Genomic DNA, 8,574 nt, shown 5'->3' on the forward strand with positions numbered 1-8,574 from the left:
CGATTTCAATGAACAAAAAAAACGAAGATATGGTTTTTTATGCGCTACGAAGCAGCCATAAAATAAATTTTAAGTCTGATAAAGTTTTTTTTTTCTGAATCTAACGATGTATTAAAAGTTATCGTTTGGTCCATAGCTGACTGAAAAAAAAATAAAACAATTTTTAATTGTGGTTCAGTTTATTATGAAATTTTCAAGTGTGCCGTGAAAAACAATTGGAATACAAATAGCAACAAATGTCAAGTGTGAGTTTGAAAATTTTCAGGTGCAATCTTGAAGAGTTTTATTATTATTTTCTTGGAAAACATAAATAATAATAATAATCATTATTATTTTTTCTATTATCTTTTTGTTTTTGACTAATTACGATTTTTATTACACTCGAACATAAAATAATAGTCAAATGACTGCTATCCTGCATGACTGACAATGTTATTTTATACTTAAATAAAAAAAGTTTAAAAAAGCAGATGAAAACTTCTAAGCTGACGTTTAGATGACATTTATCGTACTTTGTATTCCGATTGTTTTTCACGGCACTCTTAAAAATTTTATAATAAGCTGAACTACAAAAAAATATTTTTTTTTTTTCAGTTAGCTATGAACCAGATGATAACTTTCAATACATCATTAGATCCAGAAAAAAAAACCTTACCAGACCAAGCCTAAAAAACTACATGTGTCCATTTAAAAAAAAAAGTTGACTATCGTTAGCTATTGAAGATAACGCCAAAAAAAAAATATTTTATGGCTGTTTTGTGGCGCTTGAAAAACCATATCTTTGATTTTTTTGTTCATTAAAATCGGGTAATAAATAACAAAGTTATAGGTTGAGGCGTTTTTCATCAAACAGCCTGTATAATGTAGATTTGACAAGTCTGCGCAAAAAAGGCAGTGGGCGACCGACAAAAAAAAACAGCTGAAAATATTGAAGAGGTTGAACAAAGAATTGCAGAGACCCCAAATAAATCCATCCGGAGATTAGCCCAAGAAACTAACCTATCATTTGGTACAGTTCAGCTTATCTTTAAAAAAGTTTTACACCTTTTTCCCTATTGTGTGTCTGTTGTACATGAAATTAAACCCCTTGACAATAAGAGCCCCCACAACATAACTTCTCTGAATATTGATTTATAAACAAGCGGCGTGCTCACCGTTGAATAAAGGCGCGGGAGTTTTAATAGTATTTTTTGTTCGACACTGTCAGAATTTGAGAATTTTCTCCTGTGTGAACGGATTTTGATAAATGTCACAACTTGTCAAAATGAAACGTCAAGCTAATTTTGAAGGTTTTAAGCGATTTGGAGCCTTTAAGGGGCTCGTCGAACAAAAAAACGTTGTATTCAACTCGTTCGTGTGTAAATTGGGCCTTTTTGGGCACTCGTGGGCCTTTAAAACGCTCGTTTCACTCGCGTTTTAAAATGGCCCACGCGTACCAAAAAAGGCCCAATTTACACACAAACTCGTCAAATAAACTACTATTTACAGTAGAAGTCCGTTAGGATAGCCTTTACTGCCGAGCCAGAGATTTTGTGAGACGAGCTCGCAGAGCGAGTCGAATAATACTGGCGAGGCTGAAAGGCCCTAACGGACGTGTATTGTACAATAGTTTTTGTAATATCTCTACGATTCGTTCACAATTATCTTTTTGAAATACATTTTTTTCAACGCCATCGAAAAAACCGAATGATTAATAAGTGTGCGGAGGACGTCGTCATGTCAACCGTTGTTTGTGTTTCAATGTTGTTTGTCAGATTTGTTCAACGCTTAACTTTCCGTTGAAAATAAATGAATGAAACCAATAAAAAATCGCAATCAAGATATTCGCGATGTCCGGAACTGAGGTCATCGTTATTGCCTGCAAAATCGCGCTTGTGTTAAGTGTTAAAATTGTGAAGCATCATCTTCGATCTTGTCTACATTTGCTGCTGTTTGTCAGATTTGTTCAACGCGTAACTTTCCGTTGAAAATAAACGACTGAAATCAATAAAATATCGCGATCAAGATATTCCCGATGTCCGGATGGCCACAGAGCAAGTGAGGTCATCGTTATTCCCTGCAAAATCGCGCTTGTGTTGGTGTTAAAATTTTGCAGCATCATCTTCGATCACGTCCATATACATCTGCTAGTGGCATACGGATTTAGATTAATTCAAGGTGTGTCCCATAACATTAAACATTAATTATTGTACCAATTGTAAAAAAGTTGAAAAATAAAGTTTAGACCTACGTTGCTATTGTTATTTAGTCATTCATAACGGCCGCTCCCGCTCATAACGGACACCCTTAGCGGACTCCGGCCGTTATGAGGTTGTTTACATGGTGACAAACAGTCCGGAAAGCCACCTTTAACAACTAGATATTACAAAAAAAAATTAACGTTAATAATGTGGATGACTTCAAAGATTCTATTTGGAATAGAATTAAATAAAGAATTCAGGTATCCCTGGGTTATGGTATTCCAGGCAGCCTGTATGGCATTGGGTAAGTTGCCCTACGTTGTGGTATTGTTGACCATTACCATACAACTGTCTGAAAAACCAACCCCAAAAATTTTCTAAAATGTTTAGATCGGGTGACACACTAGGCCACGCGAGCACATTAATATTTTCTTCCTCTAACCAACTACTGACCAAGCGTGCAGTATGAACTGCAGCATGTTCAGGTTGGAAAACCCATGGTAAGGCATCCATCATCCATGGTTCTTTCTATTATAGGTTTGACCCGTATCAAAAAAATCCATATATTTCTGAGCACTTTGAATTCCATTTAAAATTTCTAAATGCACCACTCCTTTAGACGAAATTGCGCCCCTCACCATTACCCCGGCTTCCCTTCTGTGGTGACGAGCGGCAAATCCTTCTTCTTTTCTTAAGTCATGAAAAAAGTATAAATATCCATCTGGATCGTCAAACCAAAATCTTTTTTCATCCGTGAAAATTACACTATTTCATTGCTCTTGTCACGCCTTATGGTTTCTACCAAAATGGAGGCGATTTTCTCTATACCTTTGAATCAAAACGGTTTTTTTTTCAAGCGACGTCGACTTAAGTGTGCACACTTTTTGATCAGCCTCTGTACGGTTCTTAAACTATCTGCAGATTCTACTGCTTCTTTAATTTTTCTGGCAGTCATAGTGGCACAGTGGAATTGGAGGCTTCGCGTAAAATAGTTCTTCTTTCCCTCGCTGTTGTGGCAGTTTGAATGCCACCTCTTTAATTTTTTCCATAATTTTCAATATCTTGAACAAAATTATTCACGACCTTGGCACTACGATGGATTCTTCTAGCAATTTCTCGATTGGAGTACCCTTCTTCTCTTTTAATACTGCCAATCTCTTCGGTAGTTAGTCTTTTTCCGCAACCCAATTTATTTTAAGAACTTCAAAGTTTAATGTAAACAACCTCTTTATTATAATTTTTTTAATTTGACCTACTTTAAACATAATTATAATTAGTGAGGTTAATCAGTTGTCGCCATTAAAATATTTCTTTTGGAGAAAAAATTCTACAGTTAATTCTAAGTTGTCAGAAGTGACAAATTGTCTTCCAAACCAATCGTTGCCTACCTTGGTGCATTGAATGAGTCTAGCAATAATACCAATTAGCATCAAAATTTTGAAAAAATCTGTATTTTGTGGGTGAGGCTAATCAGTTGTCGCGGAGTGTATATGTGTTGCCTTTAAATCTGTTCGTATGAACAAAATTAGTTTATCTACTTAAATTTATAAATTAACATTTTATTTCCATTTAATTAATAATGTGGTCAATTTCTAACTACATAGTTGTGTCAAATCAATTACATAGTTTATTAGGTAATTTAATCCTTTTTTTTCCAACAATTAATTTATGCTCTTTATCATGAATGATTTCATCAAAAATTAAATTATTGGGAACCCGTTTTTAACGCATGCGCAGTATCGATGAATGTACTTTTTAATGTCGCCTGCACTCGATGGGTAAAGCGTAAATTTTCGTAAGAGGCCTTTGTTTTCATTGTCACTACACGAACCAATCCGTCAAATCGCTCTGCTACTGAATGCGCCCAGGCCTAGTCGGTTTCGGGAACCTGTTTATTTGTTTATTTATTTTTTTTATTCATGATTTAGTCTACCCGTATACAACTCGAAGATGGAAAATTCTCGATTATACTCGACGTGTTACCGGAAACACGTCTCGTATAATCGAGAATTTTCAATCCTCTAGTTGTATAATATAAAGGCTGTTTTTTAAAATAGGCACATTTGACAAAACCGTGAAGACAGAAGTCTATCATGTGCCATATAAATTTGTAAGTCTCACAATAATTTTTTAATGTGTTAATTTTGATAATTTTAGACAGAAAGGTTCAGCTTAAGATTGAAAATGAATCCGCTTACTTTTTCAATCTATGGATTCGCACCAATAAACTGTACTTTAATACACACGGTAAGTGATAATGATAAACTAAGCTGGTGAAATCAAAAATACAACTTCTAAACACCCTTCACGTTATTTTGGCATAATGGGGGGCCATGATTTACTTTTTTAACGTTGGACACACTGTATGATTTCCGTCACTAAAGTGCCTTACATGCAGACCTATCAAAATGAACATAACGTGTTGTTGAATTTCCCGCGATGTCTGAGTATTTTTCGATTGCAAACTAGTAAAACTGACAACAATGCACTAGACATTGACGCTATTTATAACCTCAAACTTAGAAAAACATAACCTAATTCAACAGATAGGTTTACTACCAAATTAAATACGAAATTTCCATGGCCTCCCATTATGCCAAAACACCGTAAATGCATTGTATTTTAGATGATATCTTCGATTGCGACATACATACTTTATCTGATTCAATTTAAGCAAGAATTACGAAGTGGCAGTAAATGATTGACGCAAATTTAGTGAGATGGTATCCCCGAGAAATTGGTAAGCCTCACTGTCAACATGTCATGTCCTCCTCGACTTTAGGACGTGTATTGGTGTATTGGTATTGTGAATAATCTACATTGTAAATAAGATTGTATAAATTGCTAAAAACATTAACTAACATTTCAGATCCCAATTGCAATTGGCTCTTCACGTTCGTATTCATGCAGTAGTTCTTGCAAATTGTTTATGGTATTGCGCTCCTCGTGGTCGTACGTCAAAACAGCCCGCAAAATTTGAAAATTTTCAGCGGTTTCCAAACAAACATTTTCCTTTTATTCTCTTGTAAACAATTAACATTTCTATAAGGCATGCTGGGTTATTTTGTCTTCTTTTAACACGTACTACCTGAGATTAAAATATCTGCACAACTTTCAAAATCACACTGTATAACAATATACGCCGCTGCTTTAATGGGAAATTATTGAACTCAAAAAATAAATAATACCCTTTTTGTATAGAATTTAATGTTTTTTTCATAATGTTGATAATAATTAACAAGATATGACGAAAAATGCAATAGTGCATATATTTTCCAATATGGCGGCGATTCTTCACTTTCAGTCGTTCAAAATTGTTTCACACGTAGAAGAGAACTTCTAGAACTGTAGTTGGGATGGATCCAATACTTATATGTTGAATAAAGCTGATGCAATTGTAGGTTACAGTTTTTTTACATTGAGCTAAACTGAATGAAATATATGCAAAATGTGACGATTCCAGCAACCGTCTAGAAGTAAGCAATAAGAAATAGGGAGGAAATGAATAAAATAACGTACAGAATAAAATAAATTTAAATTGATGGGCACAAGTCCACAGAGTCTAAACTCTAGTGGATTTATCGTAACCCTTAGGTTAAAAATCTGTAACTAGAAAACTTGTCTTAATCGAATTGCAAAGTAAAATATGTAGGTACTTACTTGTTTATAGAAAGCGACATGTTTTCTTTGTTCTATTAAATCATTTATACATGCAATAATTTCCTTGTCCTTGAACACAACATCAATACGTGTGTATTAACAAGATTAAAAAACTTACACACTGTAAGATGTTTTCAAAGTAGGAGATGGCAAGAAAATATATTATTAAAATTAAAGGAATCCATGCATAATTAATTGCCAATTGCAACACATACTGAAAAATATCTTCTTTATCTGAATCGTATCCAGGAATCTTTGATAATTCTACAGTAATAAAAACGAAATCAGTAAAGGATCTTAGAAGTATTAATCGTTCAAATGATTTGTTGAATTGTCTTGATGCTTTAGTCAAACAACAATAAATTGCTACAGATGCCTCTAAATCGCACATTTTGTCTTGTTCAACATAATTTTTGAACTGGGAGTATAAAGTTTTTAATACTAAAAGAGAATATAGCAAAAATAACTCCACAAAGAAACTGTAGTACCATTCTAAAGAAAAAGCTATAACTTTTGAATAAAAATTAGTATTTATAAAATCGTTAGTGGTCACTGCTGTCATGATAAACAATTTTGCGATCGATATTTTCAACAATGTTTTCGCCATTTCATTCATTGGAAATTCTTTATAGTTCACTTGACTTAGCATCCTCTGAACCGAGACGCATGTAGATACATTTTTGATAAATGTGTCACTACATTTGTGACAAATTACGATGACACCAATATTGTTTAGCATTGTAGCGACAAGTTTATAGAGAGTTGTATAATCTTCAAAATTTTTGTTGACACCTTTGTATATGATACTGTATAAGAAAGTATTTGAAATGACAAAAGCAATAATTAAATAGTAGGTTTTGCTTTTCTTGTTAGAGAATTTTCTATTTGTCGAATTTACTCTTCCTTCGAGTTCATAATGTGGCAAAAGTGAATATTTCCATACTACTACAATGGGCAAACACAATTCGTAAAGATTTCTAGGTTTCCACAACATCGCGTTTTGTCAATTAAACTAAATATTATTTATTACACGAAACATGTTATTAAGTAATCCATTGCTGTAATAAAGGAATGATAGGTAGTATATTACATTCATTTACTAATTAATTTAATGGCATTTTGTTTTCCTTCTCAGGTAATGGATACTGTGGCAAGCAAAAAATTCTGGTTGTCAATGTCATTTCAAGATGTGGTTAGATTGTCATAAATTAAATTATTTTCCCTGCCTGATTATGTTCAGGTCAGTAAAGTGTCAAGAAAATGAGAAGAAAATGTCAATTAATGTCATAAAACATGATGATAGTTTATGATATTTACGACCGTTTTACAATGGAGTATTTTCCATTGCTTCAAAGCATGATTTTGACGACCAGTTTTTTTTGCTCGCGACAGTACAGAGTGATCAACAAGAATCCAAATCAGAGCAAGCGTTGCAAATTATCGGTCACGTCGTAGCAAAATCATATGCACATAAGCGGTCAAAACATGGGCGTAGACAATTTATGGTCTCAAACGCTACTTAATAAAAATGATACTTTATGAATTTTAGACGTTGGAATTATAATTGTGCATTTTATTATTATTATAAGATAAAGGAAATAATTTATAAGATTAACAAGAGCAACATTTTACATTTGTAAGAGTAAGTAAATTATCATCTTTATTGCCAAACGCGACGCTACTGGTACGGAGATGCTTCGTTGAAATGTCACATTTCAAAATTCAAGGTTGTTGTTGTTGACAATTTAAGTGATTTAACCTAGAAAACAAATCTTCGATTTCGGCAAAGTTTACAGACGTTTATTGAAGTTGTAAGCAATAATTATCCCAGAATAAGTTGTAAAATGGGTTTTACCATTAAAGAGAAGGCATTTTTATTAGATTATTTTCGAAAGAGGGTGAAACAAGAAAATGAAGACTGGCCTTACTTTGTACCCCCTTACACCGAAGAATTTTAAGCCAGATGTTCGAACCTGATGGTATTGGTTATCAACAAGTTTATCAATGTCTTAAAATTATAGTACCTAATTTTAGCAAATCATAACCCATCATTAAGAAGAAGTCAGGTCAGTCCTTAGTTCAAATTTTAGAAATGGTGCAAAATGTTCAACAAATTATCAAGGAACATCCTTCAACTTCCATAAGGCGTTTAAGACAACAAGTTAAATTGTGTTATGGCACTTATCAGAATTTTTTTAAGAAGGATATTAATTTGTTTCCCTTTGTATGTTGCAAGAAATAAAACCCACACATTACCCTAAACAAATTGATAGCTTCATAAGGGTTTTTGAAATTATGAGAGGCGAGTTTGATTCTGTCTGGACCACAATGGAGAACATTTTGAGCAGTTTTTGTGAAAACTTATTTTTTGACCTTGGAGTAATTTAAATGTTTTAAACACTGCTAGAAAAGATACGAGTAAGTTCTCAATTACCCAAAAATTAGAGAATAATAACTTTACACTTTTCTTACAGAAAACAACAAAACAAAGAATTGTGAAAAATAATTATTTTTAAAATTTTGTAACTCAAGATTGTGCCTTATGAAGGAATTTTGTGTAACTGTGTGTTTTTTCCTTAATCAATAATAAATAATAATTAATTATAACTTGCTTTTAAATCTATTATTCATGAATTACAAAAAATGTATAAAGGCAATTAATGATAGATTTTTGAGAGGTAGGCAGCCAACAAAACGACTGTCCACAGCAAGTAAATAAAAGCTGCTGATCCAT

General features: G+C 33.1%; 1 long non-coding RNA gene across 1 annotated transcript; it reads left to right on the plus strand.

The window, feature by feature from the left end:
• The first annotated feature begins 7,204 nt into the window (after nucleotides 1–7,204).
• LOC138135708 (uncharacterized) lies at nucleotides 7,205–8,447 on the plus strand. The gene is made up of 3 exons (XR_011161062.1): nucleotides 7,205–7,819; nucleotides 7,875–8,258; nucleotides 8,315–8,447. It is a non-coding gene; the product is annotated as an uncharacterized lncRNA (long non-coding RNA).
• The last annotated feature ends 127 nt before the right edge of the window (nucleotides 8,448–8,574 follow it).

The sequence above is a fragment of the Tenebrio molitor genome, chromosome 7, assembly GCF_963966145.1.
Source record: "Tenebrio molitor chromosome 7, icTenMoli1.1, whole genome shotgun sequence".
Classification (NCBI taxonomy): domain Eukaryota; kingdom Metazoa; phylum Arthropoda; class Insecta; order Coleoptera; family Tenebrionidae; genus Tenebrio; species Tenebrio molitor.